The sequence below is a fragment of the Rattus rattus genome, chromosome 4 (assembly GCF_011064425.1).
Source record: "Rattus rattus isolate New Zealand chromosome 4, Rrattus_CSIRO_v1, whole genome shotgun sequence".
Lineage (NCBI taxonomy): Eukaryota > Metazoa > Chordata > Mammalia > Rodentia > Muridae > Rattus > Rattus rattus.
The window spans coordinates 127,981,893-127,994,697 of record NC_046157.1 but is presented as its reverse complement, the minus strand read 5'-3'; the positions used below and the strand labels follow the sequence as shown (position 1 = coordinate 127,994,697).

General features: G+C 41.4%; 1 pseudogene; it reads right to left on the bottom strand.

The window, feature by feature from the left end:
- Window positions 1–1,570: 1,570 nt before the first annotated feature.
- The window catches only part of LOC116898504, a 117,728-nt pseudogene continuing 106,493 nt past the window's right edge, over window positions 1,571–12,805 (bottom strand).

Below are 12,805 nucleotides of genomic sequence, written 5' to 3'. Positions count from 1 at the left end.
AGAAGAGACTGCTCAGAAGGGAAACCCAAACAAAAGGCAGGATATAATCTTACATAGCAGGAAGAATAAAGAGGTAACTTCAAAGAAACAAAACTATTGCAGGGAGGTAGAAAGCAGGGAAGATAGCCTTCTGGTAGGGTGTGGATGTCCAGAGCTTTCTTGCCCTATGTGGCTCATTCTTGATGGAAACATTTCATTTTCCTTGCTCTGTGTGTGTGTGTGTATGTGTGTGTGTGTGTGTGCCACATGAGAGTTTCCTCTGCTTCTAAAAGAAAGAAGGAAGAATTGAATGTTTCTCTTGCATCTGTTACTTTTCAAGTGCCTTTAACTCAAAATAACCCTCACGTGAAAGTTGTATATTTGGGGATGCTGCCTTCTGCCACTCTGCATTTATATACAGGATTTAGGAGAAATTTTTCACCTGGAGTAGCAGTGTGGTTGTTTTTAAGGATATCATCCTGATCACATAAAACACTATAATATAAAGTCTGCTAGCAACTATCTCCTGTGGTTATTTGCATTAAGCTAATTAAAATTAAGTGAAATTAGTTGGTCCCTCTAGTCACATTGTATGGATTTGACAGGTTACTGGCTACATGTGGCTATGAATTAGACAATGGAGATACAGAACACTTCCCTCTTGTCAGGTAGAGATTCTTTTACACTATGGTACTATACTGCAGTTCAGTAGGGTAGGCAGACATGGAAAGTTGAAAACATTTCTTTTAGGTGTTGAGTAGGTGGAGTTCTATGTAAAAACAAGGCAAACATTTACATATTCTAAATGCTACTTTTATACAGTAACTTGAGCGTTTGCTCTCATTAGCAATAAGAAATAAGCCATGATAAGGAAGAGGTAATCTATAACAAAATAGAACTGCAGTTAGACTGTGGAAAGAATGCTTTTACAATTACAGAAGTTTGTTGTTAGAAATGACCTTTTATGTCTTCTTATAGAACCACCATTTGACTGAATCCACTTTAATTGCCATTTAGTTGGTGTTTGAATTCCTCCAGGAGTCAAGCACACGTCAGTCTCCTGAGAAGGAACATTTCATCTTGGTGGTTATCTAGGTGCATTCAGCCTTGCAAGGATAGGAACAATCTTCCAGAAAGCACAGTGGGGGAGAGTGGTGGAGGACCTTATTAGCAGTGAGGAAAGTAGCTGACCAAAGCCAATAGCACTTGTCTTTCTTCATGAACCTCATCACAGGAACATGGACAACTTCTTCTCTTTGTGATCACCTTCATTTTTTTTGGGGGGGGGGTGCTTCTGCAGCTTTTATCTTTGCATATAAACCACTGAGGGAGTCTTGACAGTGGCCACCCTAGAGACTGCACTGGAGTTCTGAGGGTTCCAGACACTATCTGGAAAATCAGGTGACAGAACCTGATTCAGACCAATCACATGATTACAAAGCTGGGGTCTCCAGTAGGGCTCCAGGTGGTCAGGGGTAGACATTTAAGGAAGCAGTGACATGGGAGGGGTAAGCACTGGGCTGGCCTTGAGCCAACTGGATGACATCAGGAACAGAGGATCCGGTAGCTCCAGGGATTTCCGGTTCATGCCTTACTTGGCCAGCGGGTTCCTGAAGGACCTGCCAGCAAACTTGGCTTTGTTGCTCAGCTCTTCCTTGATTCTAAGAATTTGGCCAGATACTCAGATTGGCAGGGGGCACCAGTCTTGATCTGCCCAGTGCAGAGCCCCACCATCTGTCAGCAATGAGTGTCCTCAGTCTCCCCCAATTGATGGGATACTATGACACCCCCCCACCCCCCAGCCATTAGACAGGGTCAGCTTACATGCCTGTAGAGACTCGGTCCCAGAACCAATCTGGTTCACTTTGAGCAGGAGGCAGTTGCACGACTTCTTGCCTGTAGCCTTGGCAATCAGCTTAGGGTTGGTCACTGTGAGTTCACCCTCCACCACCTGGATGCTTGCACTAGCTGTGAGCTTCTGCCAAGTATCCCAGTCGTCCTGGTCAAAGGGGTCTTCAATGGACACCACTTGGTAGTCTTTGATGAAGGATTGTACAGGTCAACCAGCTGGTCGGGTGTGATGTACGGGCTGGAGTCATTTGGAGACTTGAAGTTCAGGTCATTCTTGCCATCCCTGTAGAACTCAGTGACACCCACATCCATGCCAATGACAACCTTGTCAGTGGAGTCACCCTTTGCCATTGCAGTCTTGAGCAGCTCCACTGCTTCTTTGTTCTCCAGGATGTTAGGTACGAATCTGCTCTCATTACCCACATTGGTGGCGTCTTTCCCGTACCTCTCCTTGATGACATTCTTCAAGTTGTGGCAAACCTCTGCTCCAATGCACATGAAACAGGATGTCCCCACAGGCAGGATCATGAACTCTTGCATGGCCAGCTTGTTGCCAGCATGAAAACCACCGTTGATCACTTTGAAAACTGGTACTGGCAGGCTGACTTCAGGGTTGCCAGACAAGTAAGCAATGTGACGGTAAAGGGGCACCCCCTTTTCCACAGCACCAGCTTTGCAGACAGCCAGGGACACTCCCAGGATAGCATTTAGATTTATTCTCAGTGCCGTCCATCTCAACCATTAGCTGGTCCATCTTTTCTTGCTCCACAACATTCAGTTTCTTGCTAACCAGAGCAGATGGAATAATGTTAATGATGTGCTCAACAGCCTTTGAGACATCCTTCCCAATGAATCGGGTCTTACCATTGTCTCAGAGTTCTAGGGCCCCGTAGATGCCAGTGGATGTACCGCTGGGCACTGCAGCTCAGAAGTGAACTTTTGCAGTGTAGATATCCACCTCAACAATGAGATTCCCATGGGAGTCAAAGATCTCTCTGGCATAGATCCTGAGAATAGATATGGTGAACTTTTGGCAGTTGGATTGCTGCGAAGGAAGGAAAGAGGTTTCTGTAGACACCGAAGAGAGTGTTAAGAATAGACATGAGCATGGACAAGAGCAGCACTCATCACTTTCATTTTTAAACAAGGAATAAATAGCAAAAAGTATCCACAATGAGTTACAGAGTAAAACTACATGGGTTAAAATGTTTTGCAAAGTTTAAAGTACTGTCCACCATGAAGTTTTTGTCATTCCAAAGCCCTATGGTGACACAATAAAGTTCAGCAAAGCTGTTATTATGCCTGAGAATAATACCTTTTGGGAGCTTGGAGTTATTGCTTCAACAAGTCTAGCTTACAAAGTAGAGTTGTTAAAAAATAAGCTATCTAAAGTAATATGAGGTTGGCAGAACGTGCGTACAAAAAGATAACTCAGTCCTGGTCTAGGGAGGGGCGCAGGAAGGCATTTTCCTCAGCACAATCCTTGTGCTTGGCTTAGGGGAAAACTTGAAAATAGAGGTCTTAGTAGTATGAAGCTAGTAAGATGTGTAGACTTGAAGAAGCAAAATGCTGCTGTAAATTGAAATCTTAAACTTGGATTCAGAAAAATTTTTACAAAATTATAATAAACCTATAAGAATGTCCTGACACTCCCAAGGAAGAATCTGTCAGCTTCCATAAAGAAGAAAGACCCGGTTTGGCCAGAGTCCCGGACCAGCGGAGGATCCCTGCCTTCAGCAGCTCTCTGCTCCCAGGCCCCCTGGAGGGGAGTCCTCACCGCCTGGTCGGGCGGGCACTCCTGAGGCAGCAGAGCGGAGGAGACCACCAACGCTGCCCACCCCTGCCCACATCCCTGGCCCAGGAGGAAACTGAATACGGCCTCTGGGTACCGGTAGAGGAGGGCCCAGGAGCAGCAGGTCCACTGCGTCTGAGACACCGCACCTGAAGGGACCGACCGAATAAACAGTTCTCTGCACCCAAATCCCGTGGGAGGGAGAGCTAAACCTTCAGAGAGGCGGACACGCCTGGGAAACCAGAAGAGACTGCACGCTGCACACAGTACTGATCCCAGAGGAAAACAAAAAAGCTATCTGGAACCCTGGTGCACGGAACCTCCCGGAAAGGGCGGCGCAGATCTTCCTGGTTGCTGAGGCCGAGGAGAGCTCATAGGCAACACCCCTCGAGCAAACTTGAGCCTCGGGACCACAGGTAAGACCAACTTTTCTGCTACAAACGACTTGCCTGGTGAACTCAAGACACAGGCTCACAGGAACAGCTGAAGACCTGTAGAGCGGAAAAACTACACGCCCGAAAGCAGAACACTCTGTCCCCATAACTGGCTGAAAGAAAACAGGAAAACAGGTCTACAGCACTCCTGAAACACAGGCTTATAAGACAGTCTAGCCACTGTCAGAAATAGCAGAACAAAGTGACACTAGAGATAATCTGATGGCGAGAGGCAAGAGCAGGAACCCAAGCAACAGAAACCAAGACTACATGGCATCATCGGAGCCCAATTCTCCCACCAAAGCAAACACGGAATATCCAAACACACCAGAAAAGCAAGATCTAGTTTCAAAATCATATTTGATCATGATGTTGGAGGACTTCAAGAAAGACATGAAGAACTCCCTTAGAGAAACACAGGAAAACATAAATAAACAAGTAGAAGCCTACAGAGAGGAATCGCAAAAATTCCTAAAAGAATTCCAGGAAAATATAAATAAACAAGTAGAAGCCCATAGAGAGGAGTCACAAAAATCCCTAAAAGAATTCCAGGAAAACATAAATAAACAAGTAGAAGCCCATAGAGAGGAGTCACAAAAATCACTGAAAGAATTCCAGGAAAACACAATCAAACAGTTGAAGGAATTAAAAATGGAAATAGAAGCAATCAAGAAAGAACACATGGAAACAACCCTGGATATAGAAAACCAAAAGAAGAGACAAGGAGCTGTAGATACAAGCTTCACCAACAGAATACAAGAGATGGAAGAGAGAATCTCAGGAGCAGAAGATTCCATAGAAATCATTGACTAACTGTCAAAGATAATGTAAAGCAGAAAAAGCTACTGGTCCAAAAAATACAGGAAATCCAGGACTCAATGAGAAGATCAAACCTAAGGATAATAGGTAAGAAGAGAGTGAAGACTCCCAGCTCAAAGGACCAGTAAATATCTTCAACAAAATCATAGAAGAAAACTTCCTAACCTAAAAAAGAGATACCCATAGGCATACAAGAAGCCTACAGAACTCCAAATAGATTGGACCAGAAAAGAAACACCTCCCACACATAATAGTCAAAACACCAAATGCACAAAATAAAGAAAGAATATTAAAAGCAGTAAGGGAAAAAGGCCAAGTAACATATAAAGGCAGACCTATCAGAATCACACCAGACTTTTCGCCAGAAACTATGAAGGCCAGAAGATCCTGGACTGATGTCATACAGACCCTAAGAGAACACAAATGCCAGCCCAGGTTACTGTATCCTGCAAAACTCTCAATTAACATAGATGGAGAAACCAAGATATTCCATGACAAAACCAAATTTACACAATATGTTTCTACAAATCCAGCACTACAAAGGATAATAAATGGTAAAGCCCAACATAAGGAGGCAAGCTATACCCTAGAAGAAGCAAGAAACTAATCGTCTTGGCAACAAAACAAAGAGAAGAAAAGCACACAAACATAACCTCACATCCAAATATGAATACAACCGGAAGCAATAATCACTATTCCTTAATATCTCTCAACATCAATGGCCTCAACTCCCCAATAAAAAGACATAGATTAACAAACTGGATAAGCAACGAGGACCCTGCATTCTGCTGCCTACAGGAAACACACCTCAGAGACAAAGACAGACACTACCTCAGAGTGAAAGGCTGGGAAACAACTTTCCAAGCAAATGGTCAGAAGAAGCAAGCTGGAGTAGCCATTCTAATATCAGATAAAATCAATTTTCAACTAAAAGTCATCAAAAAAGATAAGGAAGGACACTTCATATTCATCAAAGGAAAAATCCACCAAGATGAACTCTCAATCCTAAATATCTATGCCCCAAATACAAGGGCACCTACATACGTAAAAGAAGCCTTACTAAAGCTCAAAACACACATTACACCTCACACAATAATAGTAGGAGATTTCAACACCCCACTCTCATCAATGGACAGATCATGGAAACAGAAATTAAACAGAGACGTAGACAGACTAAGAGAAGTCATGAGCCAAATGGACTTAACAGATATTTATAGAACATTCTATCCTAAAGCAAAAGGATATACCTTCTTCTCAGCTCCTCATGGTACTTTCTCCAAAATCGACCATATAATTGGTCAAAAATGGGCCTCAACAGGTACAGAAAGATAGAAATAATCCCATGCGTTATCAGACCACCACGCCCAAAAACTGGTCTTCAATAACAATAAGGGAAGAATGCCCACATATCGTGGAAATTGAACAATGCTCTACTCAATGATAACCTGGTCAAGGAAGAAATAAAGAAAGAAATTAAAAACTTTTTTTAGAATTTAATGAAAATGAAGGTACAACATACCCAAACTTATGGGACACAATGAAAGCTGTGCTAAGAGGAAAACTCATAGCGCTGAGTGCCTGTAGAAAGAAACAGGAAAGAGCATATGTCAGCAGCTTGACAGCACACCTAAAAGCTCTAGAACAAAAAGAAGCAAATACACCCAGGTGGAGTAGAAGGCAGGAAATAATCAAACTCAGAGCCTAAATCAACCAAATAGAAACAAAAAGGACCATAGAAAGAATCAACAGAACCAAAAGTTGGTTCTTTGAGAAAATCAACAAGATAGATAAACCCTTAGCCAGATTAACGAGAGGACACAGAGAGTGTGTCCAAATTAACAAAATCAGAAATGAAAAAGGAGACATAACTACAGATTCAGAGGAAATTCAAAAAATCATCAGATCTTACTATAAAAAGCCTATATTCAACAAAAAACTTTGAAAATCTACAGGAAATGGACAATTTCCTAGACAGATACCAGGTACCGAAGTTAAATCAGGAACAGATAAACCAGTTAAACAACCCCATAACTCCTAAGGAAATAGAAGCAGTCATTAAAGGTCTCCCCAACCAAAAAGAGCCCAGGTCCAGACGGGTTTAGTGCAGAATTCTATCAGACCTTCATAGAAGACCTCGTACCAATATTATCCAAACTACTCCACAAAATTGAAACAGATGGAGCACTACCGAATTCCTTCTATGAAGCCACAATTACTCTTATACCTAAACCACACAAAGACCCAACAAAGAAAGAGAACTTCAGACCAATTTCCCTTATGAATATCGATGCAAAAATACTCAATAAAATTCTGGCAAACCGAATCCAAGAACACATCAAAACAATCATCCACCATGATCAAGTAGGCTTCATCCCAGACATGCAGGGATGGTTCAATATACGGAAAACCATCAACGTGATCCATTATATAAACAAACTGAAAGAACAAAACCACATGATCATTTCATTAGATGCTGAGAAAGCATTTGACAAAATTCAACACCCCTTCATGATAAAAGTCCTGGAAAGAATAGGAATTCAAGGCCCATACCTAAACATAGTAAAAGCCATATACAGCAAACCAGTGGCTAACATTAAACTAAATGGAGAGAAACTTGAAGCAATCCCACTAAAATCAGGGACTAGACAAGGCTGCCCACTCTCTCCCTACTTATTCAATATAGTTCTTGAAGTTCTAGCCAGAGCAATCAGACAACAAAAGGAGGTCAAGGGATACAGATCGAAAAAGAAGAAGTCAAAATATCACTATTTGCAGATGATATGATAGTATATTTAAGTGATCCCAAAAGTTCCACCAGAGAACTACTAAAGCTGATAAACAACTTCAGCAAAGTGGCTGGGTATAAAATTAACTCAAATAAATCAGTAGCCTTCCTCTACACAAAAGAGAAACAAGCCGAGAAAGAAATTAGGGAAACGATACCCTTCATAATAGACCCAAATAATATAAAGTACCTCGGTGTGACTTTAACCAAGCAAGGGAAAGATCTGTACAATAAGAACTTCAAGACTCTGAAGAAAGAAATTGAAGAAGATCTCAGAAGATGGAAAGATCTCCCATGCTCATGGATTGGCAGGATTAATATAGTAAAAATGGCCATTCTGCTAAAAGCAATCTACAGATTCAATGCAATCCGCATCAAAATACCAATCCAATTCTTCAAAGAGTTAGACAGAACAATTTGCAAATTCATCTGGAATAACAAAAAACCCAGGATAGCTAAAACTATCCTCAACAATAAAAGGACTTCAGGGGGAATCACTATCCCAGAACTCAAGCAGTATTACAGAGCAATAGTGATAAAAACTGCATGGTATTGGTACAGAGACAGACAGATAGACCAATGGAACAGAATTGAAGACCCAGAAATGAACCCACACACCTATGGGCACTTGATTTTTGACAAAGGAGGCAAAACCATCCAATGGAAAAAAGATAGCATTTTCAGCAAATGGTGCTGGTTCAACTGGAGGTCAACATGTAGAAGAATGCAGATCGATCCATGCTTATCACCCTGTACAAAGCTTAAGTCCAAGTGGATAAAGGACCTCCACATCAAACCAGATACACTCAAACTAATAGAAGAAAAACTAGGGAAGCATTTGGAACACATGGGCACTGGAAAAAATTTCCTGAACAAAACACCAATGGCTTATGCTCTAAGATCAAGAATCGACAAATGGGATCTCATAAAACTGCAAAGCTTCTGTAAGGCAAAGGACACTGTGGTTAGGACAAAACGGCAACCAACAGATTGGGAAAAGATCTTTACCAATCCTACAACAGATAGAGGGCTTATATCCAAAATATACAAAGAACTCAAGAAGTTAGACAGCAGGGAGACAAATAACCCTATTAAAAAATGGGGTTCAGAGCTAAACAAAGAATTCACAGCTGAGGAATGCCGAATGGCTGAGAAACACCTAAAGAAATGTTCAACATCGTTAGTCATAAGGGAAATGCAAATCAAAAACAACCCTGAGATTTCACCTCACACCAGTGAGAATGGCTAAGATCAAAAACTCAGGTGACAGCAAATGCTGGCGAGGATGTGGAGAAAGGGGGAACACTCCTCCATTGTTGGTGGATTGCAAACTGGTACAACCATTCTGGAAATCAGTCTGGAGGTTCCTCAGAAAATTGGACATTGAACTGCCTGAGGATCCAGCTATACCTCTCCTGGGCATATACCCAAAAGATGCCCCAACATGTAAAAAAGACACGTGCTCCACTATGTTCATCGCAGCCTTATTTATAATAGCCAGAAGCTGGAAAGAACCCAGATGCCCTTCAACAGAGGAATGGATACAGAAAATGTGGTACATCTACACAATGGAATATTACTCAGCTATCAAAAACAATGACTTTATGAAATTCGTAGGCAAATGGTTGGAACTGGAAAATATCATCCTGAGTGAGCTAACCCAATCACAGAAAGACATACATGGTATGTACTCATTGATAAGTGGCTATTAGCCCAAATGCTTGAATTACCCTAGATGCCTAGAACAAATGAAACTCAAGACGGATGATCAAAATGTGAATGCAGATCGCTCCTGAGAGACACAGCCAGAATACAGCAAATACAGAAGCGGATGCCAGCAGGAAACCACTGAACTGAGAACAGGACCCCTGTTGAAGGAATCAGAGAAAGAACTGGAAGAGCTTGAAGGAGCTCGAGACCCCATATGTACAGCTATGCCAACCAACCAGAGCTTCCAGGGACTAAGCCACTACCCAAAGACTATACATGGACTGACCCTGGACTCTGACCTCATAGGTAGCAATGAATATCCTAGTAAGAGCACGAGTGGAAGGGGAAGCCCTGGGTCCTGCTAAGACTGAACCCCCAGTGAACTAGACTGTTGGGGAGAGAGCAGTAATTTGGGGAGGGTTGGGAGGGGAACACCCATAAGGAAGGGGAGGGTGGAGGGGGTTGTTTGCCCGGAAACCGGGAAAGGGAATAACACTCGAAATGTATATAAGAAAGACTCAAGTTAATAATAATAAAAAAAAATAAATAAAAAAAACAAACAAGCAAGAGGACATGAAGACATAAATGAGTATATGATAAAGATATGAGGGAAGGAATTAGTGTGAATATGAAAAAATATGTTAATTATATGTTTAATTTTTTTAAAGAATAATGTGTTAAAATAGAAAATGGCTTGACAAAATAAAAAAAAAAAAAAAGAAGAAAGACCCTAGTGCTCATTTTCCAAAGTCAAGACAATGACTGCATTGACAGAAACAGGAAATCAGGGAATTTAAATTTTCTGAGGAGCTTGAACTCCTACCACCCAAGAACATGTAGGAGTAAATATCTATGTCATGTTATCATTCTTTTTTTTACGAGATTGTGGGAAGACAAGCTAGCCTGGTTTTCAAATTGTAGCTAAAAGTAAGTAAAATATTGTATATGATATTAATATATATTGTTATATCTTTGATATTGAAACAGCAGAAATATTAAAAAGGAAATAAAATATGAAGTAATTACGTCTAAACATCTAAAGTCTGTCTAAAATAGGACTGGTCTCTTAATGCCCCTCTTCTTTCCTGACACTCTGTGCAACTTTTCACTATCTCAGATTTCTATAATGTTCAGTGTTTGGCTAGATAAGCTCTGAGCTTATATCAGTTTAAAATCAATATTTGTTTAATTCCTTATGCCAGGTGTGCTGGCATGCCCTTTTAATCCCAGCACTTGGGTGCAGACATAGGTGGATCTCTGAGTTCAAGACCACCCTGATCTACAGAAGGATCTCCAGGACAGTCAGAGCTACAGAGAAAAACTGCATCCTGAAAAACAAATAAGATTCAAGGCAACACAAGTCTCATTTTCACAGATTTACATTGCTATACTTTGTTTACATTCATCCCTGTCACCCAGTGTCCTCCACATCCCCTGCTCTCCTCTTACTATTTAGTCCCTTTCCACCAACTGTCCTTGCTTCTGCTTCAATGACATGGGCATTTCATACTGTAGGACATGATGAGCCCTACATCCAGGATGTCCACTCATGAAAACAAGGAGATGGAGAACGATGCAATCAAGCAAGAGGTTTAATGATCCAGCGCACTGGGGCTGTCCTGCCCTCAAGACAATGGTGATCCCCAATAGCTAAAGCACACACTTTTTATACATCTTGGGGGGGGGAGACTTTGGTAACAGCACGAGTTAGTCACTTCCTATTGGTGGTGCACATTGACCTTTACATTCATTGGTGGCCCTCAATGGAGAGATACCTTTGGCACGCAGATGGGGACTGGTAGGGGCCTTGCCCTCCTCCCTGTTAGCCCATTTCCTGGAACAGGGTGTTATTCTAAATTCTTTGGAAACTCCCTGGTTCTGATAATGGAAAGCCCCAGCCACTTGGTGTTTTTCTAAGGCTGCCATAGTCAATATGTTTGAATCTTACAATACCTCTTTGCCTACTCTTCCTCTCCCTTCTGATGTCTTCCTTCTCTGTCCTATTACTCCTTTCCCTCCCTTTCTTCCACTGTCCCCCTGAGCCTCTTCTCTCATGTAACTCTATACCCTGTATGTGAGAGAAAGCATGTGTGAGCTCTTTCTGAATCTGGCTTATTTTGATTGACATAATGACCTAGAGTTAAATCGCTTTCCCTACAAATGTCATGATGTCATTTTTTTCATGGCTACATAAAATTTCAGTGTATATTTATTTGTATCACATTCTCTTCATCTATTCATCTGTTAATGAGCATCTAGGCTACTTCCATTTCCTGGCTATTTTGCAACAATATGCATGGATGTGCATCTCTGGTGTATACCAACTTAGATTCTACTAAATATATACCCAGGGGTGATACAGCTAGGCCATATGGTAAATCTGTTTTTAGTTTTTTGAGCCACCTCCACATTGAATTCCATAGTGGCTGTACCAGTTTACATTTCAACCAGCAGAGTATAAAGCTTCCTTTTCCTAACAGTGTTTGTTGTCCTTTGTTTTCTTCATGATGGCCATACTGATTAGGGAGCCTTAATTTTCATTTCCCTGATGCTAAGACATTTGCTTATGCATTCATATCACTTAAAAAAAAAACTTCCCACGTGAACTCTTTTTAGAACTCTGACTTGGAGAATATGTAAGTCACTTGTCCTGTTTTCCAGCTTGTAGTGCTGAGGCAGGCTTAGATTAATTTTCATGGTGCTATAGTTTGGTGACTGCTCCTCTATCCCAGGTTCATGTGTAAAGGCCTGCTCTCTAGAGTGGTGCTACTAGGTCGTGAAACCGTTAAGGTAGAAATTGAAGGGGGGGACCTTAGGTCCTTTAGGATATGACCTGAAAGGACTGTGGAACCCTGCTTTTTCCCCTCCTCCTGTGTCCTGGTTCACAGTTAAAGCTTTGCTCTGCCTTTGTACTTCTGCTGCAAGGCTCTGAGAAAATGAGACCACCTAATCATAGATTGGATTGCCTTTTTGTTGCTGTCTGTTTGTTTTTGTTTTGTTTTTTCTTGGCTGTTGTAGTGGTGAAAAGCTACTAGTACATGTGCCTGTAACACTATAGATTGTGTACTTCATATATTCCTGAACTACCTGTGTGGGTTAGATTCACAAAAACTGTCCTTCTAGCCTTTGATTCATTATGAGGTGCAACTGGTAAAAGTAGCCATTAAATATGACTTCTGGTGTCTTTGACTTCTTAAAGGGACAAAGACGTATGAAAGAAAGAAATTGCCTGGCGATGTGGCACTGGAACAGAGCACTTGCTTAGCAAAGTGCTTGATTCAGTGCTCAGCTCTGTTTAGAACAAAGGAAACTAATTTAAATGGTTAGCAACAATCGTCTAACTTTGGGGTATTAATTCACTTTCATTAAGTAATTTAAAAATGTTATTACATTGATTGATTCACAAGTAGTTGTGCAAGCAGCATAGGACAATAC